The following is a 16352-nucleotide window of genomic DNA, read 5'->3' on the forward strand; positions in this document are numbered from 1 at the left end:
GAAGAATTGAGGAAAGAGATGAAAATGAGTGAGAAGAAGCTTGAAGATGCCGAGAAAGATATCAAAAGTTTGACCTCACAACTTGTTGCAGACAGAGAAGGGGAAATCCAAATTGGATTCCTGGTAACCGTGGGCGTGTTTCTACTTCCGTGAATAGTGTTCGATTCATTCAGCCATGCCACCCTGATGATGAACTTTGGCAGTTGGAACAACCCTGAGATTTCACCTCCCCCGGAGTTAAAAGCCAATTGAAGCAGTTTTACGGGGGGGAAATAGATATCTATTATCGTCACGAACTTGCTTTGACTTTTTGTCTCTTGATAATAGATGTGTCAGTTGAAATTTGCATAGTTTTAGATTTTTTTATTTTCTTCTAATATTCTTTATATTGTTCGCACTTCGTGTAACCAGTAATTACGAGGATTGGCAACTTCGTTCTCAAGCTCTCTGTAAATATTCGTTGATGTCTTGCATTTGTAACATGGTTATTTTGCAAATTTTTACACTCGAAAGGGACTTTTACTGGGGGGGGGGGCAGGCCCTAGGCCTGGTTTAGTTCATGTCCAACATAGCACCGTCCGGGGGTTCTACAAAGGCATTTGTAAAAGGGATCGGTCACAGCACATACGGCACTCGTCCCGTGGAAAATATATATGGTAACCGATCGGTAGTTAACATTCCCCCGCCGGGGAACATATACGTAGGAGGTAATAATCTCGTGCCAGAAAACATATACGGTAACCGATCCGTGGGCAATTTTCCCACCGGAAAACATATATCGATCGGCACTATTAACCGACCAGGTGATAGGCAGAAAGTTGCGCGGGATGCGCGATGATGCCAGAGGAAATTTATGGACCAAATGTCAATACCCCAAGTGTACACAACTATCCCTGCGGTGTGACGTCAGATAACAATTGATAACAATATTCCGAAATATTTCATATACTTTAACTAAAACTTGTAAACTCGAGATTCGATGAAGATAAAAACCAGCCTTTCTTAAACGAGAGATATCGATCAAAACTGGTGAAATACATCCGGCGGTATTATAGTGTGTGAAAGCATTTGAAATACATGTATTTATTATTAATAATAAAGGAAGTTAATGTTATACGGGTCTTCGTATCGTAGTGTCGCGGGTCCTAGGACGCTTGTCCGGTCGGCTACTTGCCCCCTCCGGTGAGTACAAATATGAGCCCAGTTTGCCTGATCGAGTTGTTAGTTGCTTGCGTGACCCATCCCGCCCCTTTCCCTAACGACTTCACGCGATGTTGTGAACTCTACGGGAGAAGCGTCTTATTAATCTCGCTGGGGTTTGTTTTTTTTTTTGTTAGTTTGTTTTGCAGGATTAAGCACAGTTCTTTTCACACCCGTTTTGGTCGTGGAATGGGTGTTTGGGGTAAAGGTAAATTCATTAATGATCGCCACATTTACAGGTATTTTTTTTTTTTGTTTTGTGTGTGTGTGTGTGTACTTTGATGTTCGTATCGTTTATTCCACGGTTTCACTTCAGTGACTCACGTGTGACAGTTGATCACGGGATGGAGGAGGTACCGTTAAAATAGCATGGTTCGTTGAGTTATTATCTGCGCCGAAAACAGCAAACTCAAAAGAAACACCGTTTCACCCCTAGCCCGACCGTTTCGCTCGGATACCGTCTCCATCCCTACCGATCGGCAGCGGGCAAAAATATAGTGTAAGAGCTGGTGTGCTATCGTACTGATGTGAGCCTTAGGATCCGTTAGAACGTTAATGTAGTATATATATCCAAAAAATGACATACGCTAAACTGAATCACATCGAATCACTTTGGCAGACGTTAATTTGCTACGTAAGTGATACGTGAGTAGATTTATGACATCGCTTGGAATAAATATATCGCTGATACATGGTGTGCTGTTGACTAAGGAGATTCGTGACCACGTGTTCGAAGTTCTGAAGTTGGAAGCGTCTAGAAATTTCCTGCATATTTTATTTGCATAAATTACCAGGTAGTGTCGACTGTCTCATGGCGATTAACACGATTGTGCCAGTGAACAATTGTTTGTCAACATTGAATATGAAAGGTCACTGCATGTACTTGAAAGGTCATCTTTGTCAGTACCTTTTCCGTGACTCGTGTGAGAAACAATTTAAACACATGTCAGAATTAATTTTCAGGCCTCACTGAAATTTGCTTAGATTGTAGGAAGGCTGGATTTTGGACAGCTCAGGATTAATACCATATATTATAGCTATCAATAGGGATGAAGAGGTCCAGCAGTCCTGATGAAAACTTAGTCTGTCGATCGGCAGAGGTCATCGAAAAAATGACAAAAATGATTTGCGATTTGAGCAAAGAAAACGAGCGACTTCGTGGAGAATTACGTGATAAGGCCAGTTTGTCATCGACTCCAGAGCCGACCGGAGAAGGTTGTTTATATCAGAGAAGATTTGAAGCATTGAAGTTGTTGTTTGACGACCTAAATGCAGAAAACAGACAAGTTAAAGACGAAAGCGTTGATTTAAAAGTGTGTGTTAGCCGTTTACAGGAACGGAAGGCGTTTTTAGAAAATGAAATCATGAGATTGGCTGGAGTTGTGGAAGCTCAGAAAAGTGCAATGGGTAACTACTTTTTCCATTGAACTTAGTTAGAACTTTATAGAACTATAACTTCGTATAGTTGCAACTATATTAAAAACCCCCAATGAAGGCAACAACGCTCATTTTAAAACGCGACGGCGTGAATTTCATTTGAAAACTTAGCAGCTGTTCACATGAGTCCGGTTACGGAGATTTAATTAACACAGCGTAAAATGGACCCATTGAAATGACTAAAACAATTCTGGAGACAAAACATGCTATTGTTAGGATGATTATCACACGATAACACGACTACCACTCAGTTTACTGTAGAAGCGCGTTATTTGTTCATTTCATTACCTCAAAGTCCCCTTAGACAATATTTAATTATTTGTTACAGACTCTTGGAACGGCCGTGGGCTGATCCACGCAACCAGATTTACTCAACAAACTCCTGTTACCCGTGCTTCCACCTCTGCGAATAATGTTCGATTCATTAAGCCATGCCATCCTGATGATGAACTTTGGCAGTTGCAACAACATTGAGTCATTCAGAGTTTTCCTGCCCCGGATTTAATAGCCAATAAAGCTGTTTTACGGAGGGGAAGTGACGTATAGCTATTATCATGACGAACTTTAAGTTTTTGTCTCGTAATAGATATGCTAGATAAAATTTGTATAGTTTTAGATTTTTTTTATCTTTTTGTGGTATGCTTCATATTGTTCGTACTTCGTGTAACCAGTGGACATCCTGCTGCCCCATCAAAATAAGAACCACTCTTACCCAAATAACAATTCAGAAGTAATAAAAGTAATAAATCACTTTGGTTAAATTTTGTTGTAAAATTGTATTTATGTAAGTGTCCATTGGCGTTGAAATCGACGGTAAAACGTGAAAGGACCTGGGCCCGATATTCAAAATGGTGGTGTTTTCAAATAAAAAATTGCACATCGACTGTTTATTTTATACTTTTTCTTTGTATTTTGTCTAAATTTTCGATGCAAGAACCACTAAGCGCTTCCTAAAGTGTTCATCTTCAATTTAAATATGATTCGAAATCGTGTTGAAGATTTCAGCGCTCAAAAACAGATCCCAAGAGTTGGACAGGAAGCAATGTTCTTGGTATGAATATAGTAAACTACGATCTTCGATCACCGTTAATCGCGAATGTTGTGTAATTTATTGGTACGGTGATTTAAAGATTTTTTACTTTCAGGATCAAATCCATATATCTTTGCAAAAACCTATTCCTGAACGATGCGAAGATGTCAGAAGAATGAAACAGGAATGGAATATCAAGGTATCAGATCATTCAAATGTCAAAATACTCCTGGTTTTATTAATATAACGGCATCGAAGCAATCTGGCAAAAAGCAGTTCATTAGAATTTTACTTACAAATAATATGTTAATGTTGCTTGTAGGCACCAACCCCTCGCCTTTGGAAAAGCCCTTGCCCTTTATAAGCCCAACCTATGAAAGCCACACCTATTTTAAGTACACTTCCTCGTATCTCCCCTTACCCACTTATCACCCCAAAGTAGCCCCTCATCTTATATATGCCCTGTTCTTCAACTCTGCTGAAGACCTTTTCTATAAGTACTCCCCAAAGGCTTTCCTTCCCCTTGTTCAAACTATAACAGCTTCGTATCTGAAGTTCTCCCTTATACAATGCCCCCACTCTAAAGTTCTCTGAGGTCCCTCCTTTATCATGGCTCCCACTTTGAACCTCCCCTCCAAAAAGAGAGTCTCTTTCTCTAAACATCTCTTTCAATTTAGGCCCGGCAACCCCCTGACTATATACCATTGACCCTGAAAACTCCCCAATTAGAACCTATAGAACCTACACCCCTATGTAGGACCTCAATGGGGTGTCTATGCCCAGGGGGAAATATGATACAGAACCATATTTTAGATATGATATCTTTATTCTTCAGGATCTCCATGTATTATACCCCCATCTTCTTGCAAGTATTTTCAGCGTGACTGCGGGGAAAGGCTGGGCTCTACACACCTCACAGGCCCACACGGACAGACTGGACGCGATGCGAATTTTCAACTTTTTTATTTTCCAAAAGCAAATAATTGGAGATTACTTAACGATAATACATTTTGACTGCTCTGGCGTCCATAAATTCCAAAATTTGCTTCCAGAATTTAATTTATATGCTTCTGAAAACGCAAAATTCGCGTCGCGTTGCCGCATCGCGTCCGGTCTGTGTCGACCTTTAGCTAAGATCGAAGAAGATCAATATCAAAGCTTGGTCACGCAATTCTAATTAACCTTACATAATCACCGCTTTAGTTACGTTTTTGACCTGGGCGGATTATTTGTAAAACTGACAGATTTCTCCAAAATATTACCACATGCTTATCCCTCGTTCACATCTATCAGACGAATTAAATCGTATTGGAAATTGCTCAGAAAATTACAAGTGCATGTCAACAGGTCTTAAGATTTTTCAAGTGCAAGTGCATGTAAACAGGTCTTTTATTATAATGAACAAGCTGGAACGTGTTCATAAGTACAGTATTGTTCTTATCACTCCACACAATGTCCGCCAAAATCAAGGCATTGTACAAGGTTATTCGAGCAAAAAAATGTTTTAACAAATTTGCGCCAACGCCGAAACACGTTTTATTTTAAAAAGATTTTAAACTGAAGGTCTTGCAACGCTATTTTTCTTTTATAGGTGCTGTGGAATATTTTCTCTATCAGTTTGCATATTTCATAACGCAAAGTATCTCACCTTGGGTGAGTTCACTGTCATGCTTGGAAGTTGGAATAGTTCTTATGCTTCTAAATGCGAGTTTCGTTAACTCTCATTGAAGAGTTTGAAATCAATGTTTCTTTATTTCTTCGCAGGACAGCACCAAAGCGGCTGACCGAGGCCATGACACAATCTACACGGCCTTGTTCTCAGAATTCTTGGAGTATTTTCTTCCAACGCAATCCATAACATTGTCAGCACATTCGTCTGGAAATAGATCACAGCAGGAGCCGAAATTAACGCCAAGGAAGTACTTGTAAGTGCAATCAGAATATACACAAGTACATAGATGACGACGCTTGATTAGTTTTTCGGAACTAAGAAATATTTGAGAACGTTAATCTATTAATGCAACAGACCTTTTGCATCATAGACCATTTTTTTTATCTATGCATGAAAATGCAATTCAATTACCACAGCTAAAAATAGCGTAGTATTAAGCATTAGTAAACGCAAAGTTTGGTTGCGAAATTCGCGCGAGAAATATCGCTAGTGGAAAACCAGCTTAATGGAAAAGGTCTATTATTTCGAAGCCGTTTTAAAACGTTAATACATGGCTTTTATGATTGTGTTTCACTTGGTCAAACCGGCCGTTCAGTTCATCTAACTGAACTATCGTAGGAATCTAGAATAACCGCGCGATTTTTCATACCTCAGTCTGTTTCGTGTCGTTAGTATAAGCGAACAAGTACAGAAATAAACATTTTATTAAAGACGACTGCAAGCATAATAATAATCATCCTAAATCTACAACATGACTTATATACATATTTACTTAATTTACATACAGTCTAACATCTCTTCATTATCATACCATTAGCGTAAACTGTCTTTTGTCCATTACACACACAATAATAATAATAATAATAATAAAATGTATTTCTATTGCGCATATTCATAAAATGTTCTATGCGCATTACATTAAAATAATACATAGTTACAATATTTTAATTACTTAAATTAGAAATATACACAATATAAAACATAGAATATACATAGAGGTTAAAATAGAAAATTATCTAATTTTCAGTGAAAGCTTTCTTAAATAAGTATGTTTTAAGTTCTGATTTAAAATGAGAAAGCTGTTCTATGTCCCTAATTTTGGCTGGAAGGCTGTTCCATAATGTTGGTGCAGCAACCGTGAACGATCGGTCGCCAAGCGTTTTCTTTGATTTGCCCCGAGGATATGATAATAAGAGGCCATTATTAGACGTACGTAAATTATAGCGACCAGGAGTAGTGATTTTGATAAGTTCCGATAGATACAATGGAGCCAGCTGATGAAGAACTTTAAATGTGAGGAGTAATATCTTGAACATGATCCTCATTTTAACAGGTAACCAATGTAGGTCTTGCAAAAGCGGTGTAATTTGACATTGTTTTGGTGCTTGATAAACCAGACGAGCACATGCATTCTGTATACGTTGAAGCTTTGCAGTAAGGGTATCAGGAAGTCCATACATGAGGCTATTACAGTAGTCCAATCTACATGTCACAAAGGCATGTATAAGTGTTTCGGTGTGGCTTTTGCTCAGAAATTTCCTAATTCGTCTGATGTTATAAAGATGATAAAAGGCAGCACTAGAGATCTTAGTAACATGAGTGTCCATTCTAAGCATTGGGTCGAGCCACACACCTAGATCTCTGACAACATCAACTGGTGTAATTTCTGCATTGCAAATATTCACTGTACTAATTCGAACCTTCTTTAGCTGCTGAGATGTGCCGACTAAAACAATTTCAGTTTTTCCGTCATTAAACATTAGCTTGTCACGAGTCATCCATAAATGTAAATCATCAATACATTGCTGGATGGCAAGAATAGCTGCTTCTTGATCATTAACACTATTAGGATTAAACGATATATACAACTGGAAGTCGTCCGCATATGCGTGTACATCAGGGAGATGACGCTCGATTATGTCAAATAGGTCACCAGCATAAAGAGTAAACAGCACGGGCCAAGGCATGACAACTAATCCCGTAACAAGTCAATGGCAACAATATATATTATTTAAGGGATAAGGGATTTTCCCTCTCTTATCACGTGAGGTGTGGGCGTACAACACTGAGTACAAGTGTACAAAACTAGCCTACCATGCATAGTATAGCAAAGTAATATAGTGTTATGACAAAAAAGCGCGAATGAAATGGAAAATAAGCCCGTTGACGGCACTCGCTCGAAATCAGATCGAAATCTTGATATCAGCGAATACAAGAAAAGATACGAAGAGTTGGTGGAGATTAACCATGCATGGAAACAACAATACGAACGGTTGAAAATCCAATATGAAGCGCTTGCTGAGAAACATAGAGGAATCGAAAGCGAAAACGGTGACTTAAAAATGCGTAACAATCAACTAGAGTTGCAAGGAATATCATTGGAAAATGAAAAAAAGGAGACAGTTGAAGCTTTGAAAGCACAACAACAAGAAAAAGGTAAATGCCAAGCTCATTTTAATTTTTTATTTTATTTTTGAATAGCCCTGCCTCACGTAAGGTTTAAAGCATCGTATCCCAAACACCCAGCAATCCTGGTCAAAACATTGACGACACTCTGTGTTATTTCACACTACAGTCAGCAGTCGCGGGATTTATTTCAAAATTATACCCCCTTTCCTCACAAAAACCATGACCAGCCGACAATTTAAAAGAGTAAAGTAAAAAAAATTCCGAATAAACAAGACATCTTGAGAGTCAAAATATGAATCAAGCAAGACCCAGGTTAAAACTGTAAATATTTGACTTTATTTCAAAGTCAGATGACTTTGAGGTCATAGAGAATGAAATACTTTACAACACACATATATATATATATATATCAACGCAGAGAGAGAGCACGCGTGTGTTAATCCATTGTTTTAAATATAGCATTCGTAACATCAAGTTTCGCTTTGCTATCCTGACCTTCCGGGATACCGGATTAACACACACGCGCTGAATCAACGTTTAGTGATGTGTCATAACTCATTCCAGAACAGCATAGTTTCAACATTTCAACATTGATTAGGGGGAGGGGGAGGGCCGAAGGAGGGAACGAAACAGAAATATTTGTTTTGTTTTAGTTTATAACTGAAGCTGACTGTAACTGAAGCTGATTTCAGCTTGAGAATGACCTACAGTAGCATTTCGCAACATTCAAAACGTAGGCACATATTTGTTTGGCTGGACTGCGTTGCATTACATAATATGAACAGTCCGACATTGTTCTTAAGCCCTAAATACACGGGCTAAAGCCTGTTTGTCATTTGAGACGTCGAAGTCGGGTCGAACTTTTCATATGCCGAACTTTTCTAAAGTCTTTAAGTTCTAAAGTGTTCACGTTCATTTGCAATCGAATGCAACGTTCACGTTCAACGTTCACAAATTCACGTTCGAATGCATGCATTCGATTCGGCACATGAAAAGTTCGATGTCTGAAATGGGCCTCAATTCCGGAATTAATTTCTTCAAGTGGTCGAAATTGAAAAAAAACAGACGAAATATTTCCGGCATTTCGCAGCGAAAAAGCGACTGGAATTAGGCCCTTATCACTAGTGTTGCAACTAATCGATTTCTCTGTTACAGCTTCTTTGAAACTTAATGCCGTGATCGACGCAAGCAGACAGACACAGCTGGAAGAACAACGTGAAGCAATGAGATGCCAGTTGCTTCTTTACAAGGGGAACTTTAAAAGTGAAAGAAAATCTTGCGAAGAATTAAGAAAAGAGATGGCAAAGGCTGGGAAGAAACTTCAGGATGCTAAAGAAAAAATCAAAAGGTTGACTTCACAACTTGCTGCCGCCAGAGAGGATCACGGAGGGAGCGAAAGTGGAAACCTTGATGAACGTGGTCTCACCCCCTGCACCAGATTCAATTCATTCACTCGTACCATCCAGCTGATGAAATCTGGCAGTTGGAGCAACAAGGAAGGGCATCCCTCCCCCGGATTGGGAGGCAAACGTCGTTCCTTTACGGAGGGCGTGTAAAAGTTTATCATCATGAAGAGCTTTGAGTCTTTCTCTTTGGTTTTGAAGGACTTTTGGTTGATGGAGTAAATTTGATGTTCAATATAGAGAAAAGAAACATGTAGTTTGCCACAACGTGCAGTTTGTTTGTTAGAAACATGTAGTTTGTCGTTTACAGGAAAGGACTTTGTTATTGTAATTCTTCATCAATTATAAGGATTTGTACTTAAAAACTTCAGTAATATCGTCATGTAACAGCACTAAAATTGTCAACATTAAAAACGTTTTGCTAACTTGAAAAGGATTTAAAGAGTATGTTTACTGTAGGCTATAATCTAAAAGTAATATGAAAATAAAGTGATTTCTCACGGTACGCATAGGAGAAAACGTCCCTTCATTCGAAGCTATTTTTTTTAAGATACTTGCTACTTTTGTCATTAAACAATTACTTAATAGTTTCCGTGTTTGGATGGCCTGATCTAAACACGCGGGAATGTTTCGAGATTTAAGAAAAGCGCGCGAAATGTCCATGAGAAAAGTCTAGTGGAAATAATTTCTTCACTCCTTATCACGATATGCGTAAAATATACTTCAAAATTGATATAATAAAGTTTGTCTATTCATGTACATAGATTTGTATATTTGGGGTCTGAAATCACATTGTTTCCGAGACGGTGTTTCCTATAGTTTTTCCAGAATGCACTTATTAGCTGACGTTTCTTTATAAGTTGGTCACCATTGCAAAATTGCTTCATGTTTCCAACAAATTCTTTTCCTTTAATTCTAGTAATGGTGTTGGTGACGCAGTTCCACCGTCCTATTCAGGTCTCATTAAGTCCATTGACAGCAGGCAAACCACCGCGGCTGGTCCCTCGTATGAACAATACTCAATCCAGGCTCGTTAGTCTGAACTGTTCTTTCAGGTATGCGGGTCAGTATACAGGCATCTTTATTTACACTTCAAAAGCTGCTATATCACACAGACACTCAAAGCTTCCTGTCTACACTCTTGTCAAGTGGCAGTCATATGATGATTGATATTGATTGTGTTTTGTTCTAGATTTTTACCGAATTCTGGATGAACCACGATGTTTATAGAGAAGGCTCGCAGACGTTCATTCCTCTCGGCCAGGTATATCACTAACAAGATTTCATCGATGTTTGTTAGTTTTTTTTAACTCTATCTCGACAATCCTTATCGAACACACTCCTAAAAACTCACAAGTTGCAACAAGTCTGTAAACAGGTTGTTACAAGTCTGTTACATGCACTGGAGGCTTTCCGTCATTTCCTCGGTCCCCATGGTCCGGTGTGGAGTGTAGTTGAAAAACTCGACAGAGATTCTTTCCTTCGATATGAGTTTCAGAATATACAAATGAATTGAAGTACAAAGTACTAAGATGACGACGCCATTAGTTTTTCAGAACTTAGAAATATTTCAGAACTTAAACTGATTTATCAATCGAGCATGAAAATGCATGAAAATGCATGAAAAGCATGAAAATGCATGAAAATGCATGAAAATCACCACAATACAATACAATACAATACAATACAAACAATTTATTTTAACACGGAGGAATATTCAGTTAAAAAATACAACTGGTTTACAAAATTGCCGTGAGAGAGTCGTTATATATATAAGTAAGATAATCATTTGTAGCTTTCTTAAATTGAGGAAAGAGGGTTAAATTACGCATTTCATAATATCTATACCTATAGCATAAGCTACGTTTTAGATAGTTCGTTCGTGGTTTTGGTAAATTTAATTTAAATTGATTATTTCTAAAGTCATACTCAGAATTTCGAATAGAAAACAAGGTTTGTACTAATATGGAGGCATATTTCCTTTTAATATTTTAAAGATCAACTGAGACTTCAATTTTTTACGTCGTATATAGAGATTATCTAATTGCAAGCGATTTAAGAGAGCACAAGCGCTGGCATCATAACTTGACCTCGTTATGACTCGAACTGCTCGGTTTTGTAATTTTTGTAATTTTTTGCAAGTGTGTCCCCTAATTCATCCCAAACCGAGCAGCAGTAGTCAAATGTGGTTGTATTAAAGCGAAATAAAGCTGAACCACAGCTGAAAAGAGCGTGCTAAAATTAGTAGAAATGTAAAATTCGGTTGCGAAATATGTTTTAAAATGCGGAAATGCATTTGCAAGGTTTGCAAATTTGTATACTTCTTTACTACGCACGGAAATTGTTACCATTTTTTTCGCTGATAATTTCAACCCGCAACCAAATTTTGCATTTGTGCTTGTAGTAGTCTGACTTTAATGCAAAAGGTCTATTATTTCGAAGCCATTTTATGAAAATGTTAATACAGGGCTTTTATTATTGTGTTTCACTTAGGCCAAACTATTCAGTGCATCTATCTGAATTGCACCTAAGAATAGTCTAGAATAACCGCGATTCTGAGAGATTGGTAACAATTCCCTATATCTCCCTATAGCCACTGTTTAATCACGTGATTGTCTATTGACCTTGCATGCCGGAAAAGACCTATTGACCTATAATTAGCCTGGCAGGGTTTGTACACTGTGCTGAGAGGTAGTAAGGATCGTGCAAAAATAGCGCGCCGTAGCACAGGGAAATAGTGTTGTTGACAAAATCGAGGAAATGGCAAATAAACCTTTTGCTCGCACTCGCTCGAAATCAGATCCGAATCCAGATATCAACGAATACAAGAAGAGAAACAAAGAAATTGTGGCGATTAAACTTGGGAGGACCGAAGAGTACGAGCGGTTGAATATGCAATTTAAAGCGCTTGCTGAGAGAAATAGGAGACTTGAAGGCGAAAACCATGATTTGAAAATGCGTAACAATCAACTGGAGATGCAGCGAATATTGTTAGATAATGAAAAAAAAGAGGATTGCTGAAGTTTTGAACGCTCAACTACACAAAATAGGTAAATGCCATGCTCATGCACAAATCTGTATTTTTTTAATACTTTTTACATTCTTGTGACGTAGACCGTAGCTCAAACGCGTTCCTATATATATATATATTGTCGAGTCTCTGCATGTCTACCGACGCTGTGAAAACGATATTCAGTTCTGAGTATTTAGCAAAGTGACAAAACGTTATGTTATTTTGTAGAAAACATTCTTCGTCAGTGAATTATATAGGCCACTAACAATACATCGACGCCGAAGTCGGTGATTAATGAGAACCAGGCTTATGTGCATGTGAAGTAGTGCTTAATAATGTATTTTCGTAAGTCAGGGATTTTACGTGCGGTAGAAAATACGAATTTGGGGGCGTACCGTAAATGATCGATTAAGCGCCGCGGCGCTTATTACAAACTCCGACTTGAAGACTACTTATGCTCGTTTTAGAGGTGGTTTATTTTCTTGTTATCTAACTCAGAAGTTGATAAATTACGCAAATGGTCCATTACAGGCACGAATTCTTCTGTCTTTCTAAGGCTCGGTTTACACTCAAATTTTTTGTGATCACAGTTGCAATTTTCAAACGTCATATCCTAAGTTTCAATTATTTGTTAAAAATATTCAAAGAAACTAAAACAGGGAACAGCTAGGGAACTTTAACACTCAGCTACTTCAATCGTGATACTCGCTGCAAAACATTTAGAACTTGGGATTTACCAATGAAAATTCTTAAATGAGAACACAGACAGTGTGAAAGAAAACCCGAGTATTATCTTATCGCTAGTATTGCAACTAACTGATTTCTCTGTTGCAGCCTCTTACGGGGGTTCGAAAATGGAAACCTTGGTGAACGTGGTCTCACCCCCCTGCATCAGATTCAATTCATTCACCCGTACCATCCAGTTGATGAAATCTGGCAGGAGCAACAAGGAGGGGCAGCCCTCCCCCGGAATGGGAGGCAAACCTCGTTCGTTTACGGAGGGCGTGTAAAAGTCTATCATCATGAAGAGCTTTGAGTCTTTCTCTTTGGTTTTAAAGGACTTTTGGCTGACATAGTTACCTGATGTCCAATTTGGGGGAGAAAATCAACTCTTAGTTTTTCGTTTACAGAAAAATACCTTGTTGTTGTAATAACATAATTAACGTGATAATTAATCGAGGTTATGGTAGTTTATTAAGTACCACTTACGTATTTTAACATGCTTGTAAAATAAATAGATTAAGCTTAAAGCATATTAGGGCATATGTGTAACAAAGTTATGAATACTAATTAAGATTAGTTGTATCAAAGTTAATATACAAATTACTAATTCTATAACTTTATGGGGCATTACAGATGTATACATGCATGTGACTAAAATACTGCTTAATTATTCATGAATTTTCCAAGATAAGTAATTGACCCGCACCGAACTTTTGATATCCAGTAGCGATGTTGAATAGGCCAATCCTAATAATAATATTATACTAATAAAAAAACTTGATGTATCTTTTGCTAATCTTAATTATATCGAAATCCTATAATATGGCAGACCTTTCTCGTGATGACGTCAAACGCGGAAACCTTATGTTACACGAAGTATGATTGGCTCGATCGTTTCGCGGATTCATTCAAACGTCGTGTCAGCCTTCCACGTTTGACGTCATTATAAGATAGCGGAAATAAATTAAACAAATTTCTTCACTCGTCATCACAATATTCGTATAATATACGCCGAAATGTCTTAGGCAGTTTATTGCTTTTATAATTACTTGAATTAGTTGCTTCTTTCATCAAACGTTTTTCTCATTTACTGTGGTTTTCTTTCCTCGCTGAAATCAAAGCCCACTTGGGCGAAACTTTCTTAAATTCAAGCCATTTCAATGGGTTTCAATTTGCAAAGCCTGAAAATATATTCTGCCCACCACAGTGATGGTAAACACATGCATAAGACCCGTGAAAGACAAGTTCTTTTTTTGTTTCAGCCGATGTGAACCTGTATGTGAAGAAGTCAAACAAAGCATGTAAGTGTAGTTTACAAGCCGTCATCGGTAGTTAACATTCTCCCACCGGGGAACATATACGGAGGTAATAATCTCCTGCCAGAAAATATACGGTAACCGATTTGTAGTTAACATTCCCCCACCGGGGAACATATACAGAGGAGCCTGAGGAGGTAATAATCTCGTGCCAGAAAACATATACGGTAATCTATCCGTGGGTAATTTTGTCTCAACGGGGAACATATACGGAAGAAGTAATAATCTCGTGCCAGAAAACATTTACGTTAATCTATCCGTGGGCAATTTTGTCCCACCGGAAAACATATACGGTGATCTATCGGTCGGCACTATTAACCGACCAGGTGATAGGCAGAATAGCTGCGCGGTGATGCCAGAGGAAATTTATGGACCAAATGTCAATACCCTAAGTGTACACAACTATCCCAGCAGTGTGACCTCAGAGAATCTTTACGGTACACATTTGTGATCATAATCTTCGATATTATTGATAACAATATTCCGAAATATTTTATATACTGTAACTAAAACTTGTAAACTCAAGATTCGATGAAAATAAAAATCACTTTTTCTAAACGAGCGATATCGATCAAAACTGATGAATACATTCGATATTATAGAATATAAAAGCATTTGAAATTAAGTGAAATAGTTTATATCACAAAAAATCACTGTTCCACGACCTCCGCATCGCTTCGATATGCGATTCTTCTCACTAAATTGCGTCAGTGTCTAAGTGCAGAACAAAGACCAACAAAGACCGGCTAGACAAGTTATAATTTTAGAGGTAATAACTCCTAATTACAGTTAAAAGTGCGTCTGCAGTGTTGAAGGTAGTTTCGATGGATAAAATAAGAACACAATATACATATATAGGCAAATATATTTTATCAAGGGCATTGCTTGTGTAGTTTTTTGGCTGGAGAGTAGACATGAGGGTTATTCGTGACTATTAGTGTTCATCTACCAAATGATGTATACAGAAACTATATTCGGTAATCAGTATATATTATATGCCAGTGCACAGAAATACAATTTTTCCTTGAATGTGTAACCTATTATCTCGAACACATAACCATATAACATCATATATCATCTATGTCGAGAGAGTTACAATATAGACCCTTCAAACGCGGGAAGTCTAACTGCATGATATTATCATTATTATGGAGACTCTCATTACACTGTTGCCGGTCAATCAAACTTCGAGGAGAAAATGTACTGAGTCATTACTGACTTTCCACAATCACTCGTTTCCATGACAAGGGGAAGAATGCATTTTAGGCAGTTTCGGATCAATATCATAGAAGTTTAAGCCACATACAAGGATGAAGTGATCCAACAATCCTGATGAAAAGTTAGTCTGTGGATCGACAGAGGTCTTCGAAAAAATGACAGGTTGCGTTTATAAGAAAAGATTTGAAGCATTGAAGTTCTTGTTTGACGAGCTAAATGCAGAAAACAGACAACTTAAAGACGAAAACATTGATTTAAAAGTATGTGTTGGCCGTTTACACGAGCGGAAGACGTTTTTAGAAAATGAAATCATGAGATTGGCTGCAGTTTTGGAAGCTCAGAAAAGTGCAATAGGTAACGTACTACTTTTTTACCATTAAACTGAAGTAGAAAAACATAGCTGCGAGGTTTGAGCAAAGGTATGGATCATCATTTTTGATGATTATTGGATGTTTCCCAAAGAGGCTTTTTGTGACGCAAAGGTGACATGCGTATCGAGCCTAACTCCATTTTATTTCTCAAAAACATTGGATTGAAAATCCTTTACCAGCAGACCGTTCAGTGAAATATAAACAAAACAAACTCCAAATAACATCATCTTGTAAACTCAAGATTGGAGTAGTTAAAACAGAAGACAAAACGCTAAATTCTGGAATCTTCCAAAGTGATTGTGAAACCACTCAACTGTTTTCAAGTGTGCTTTTATCTAATCAAGATCTGAGCACACTTGTAAATAGCTAATTGTTGCGAAAATTACCTTGGAAGTTGGGAACAAAATTAAGTTGATATATCGCCCGATATGCGCTGCACGTGATGTACAATCTATTAAATGCACTCACGGCCGTGTCGTCTAGGCTTCAGCGCCGCAAAAACGGTTTGATCTTTACTCCGTGTACTGCTTTAAAAATAGATATCTTACAACTGTAACTTC

Source organism: Dendronephthya gigantea, unplaced genomic scaffold, assembly GCF_004324835.1.
Source record: "Dendronephthya gigantea isolate DGI-Jeju-01 unplaced genomic scaffold, DenGig_1.0 000016F, whole genome shotgun sequence".
Classification (NCBI taxonomy): Eukaryota; Metazoa; Cnidaria; class Anthozoa; order Malacalcyonacea; family Nephtheidae; genus Dendronephthya; species Dendronephthya gigantea.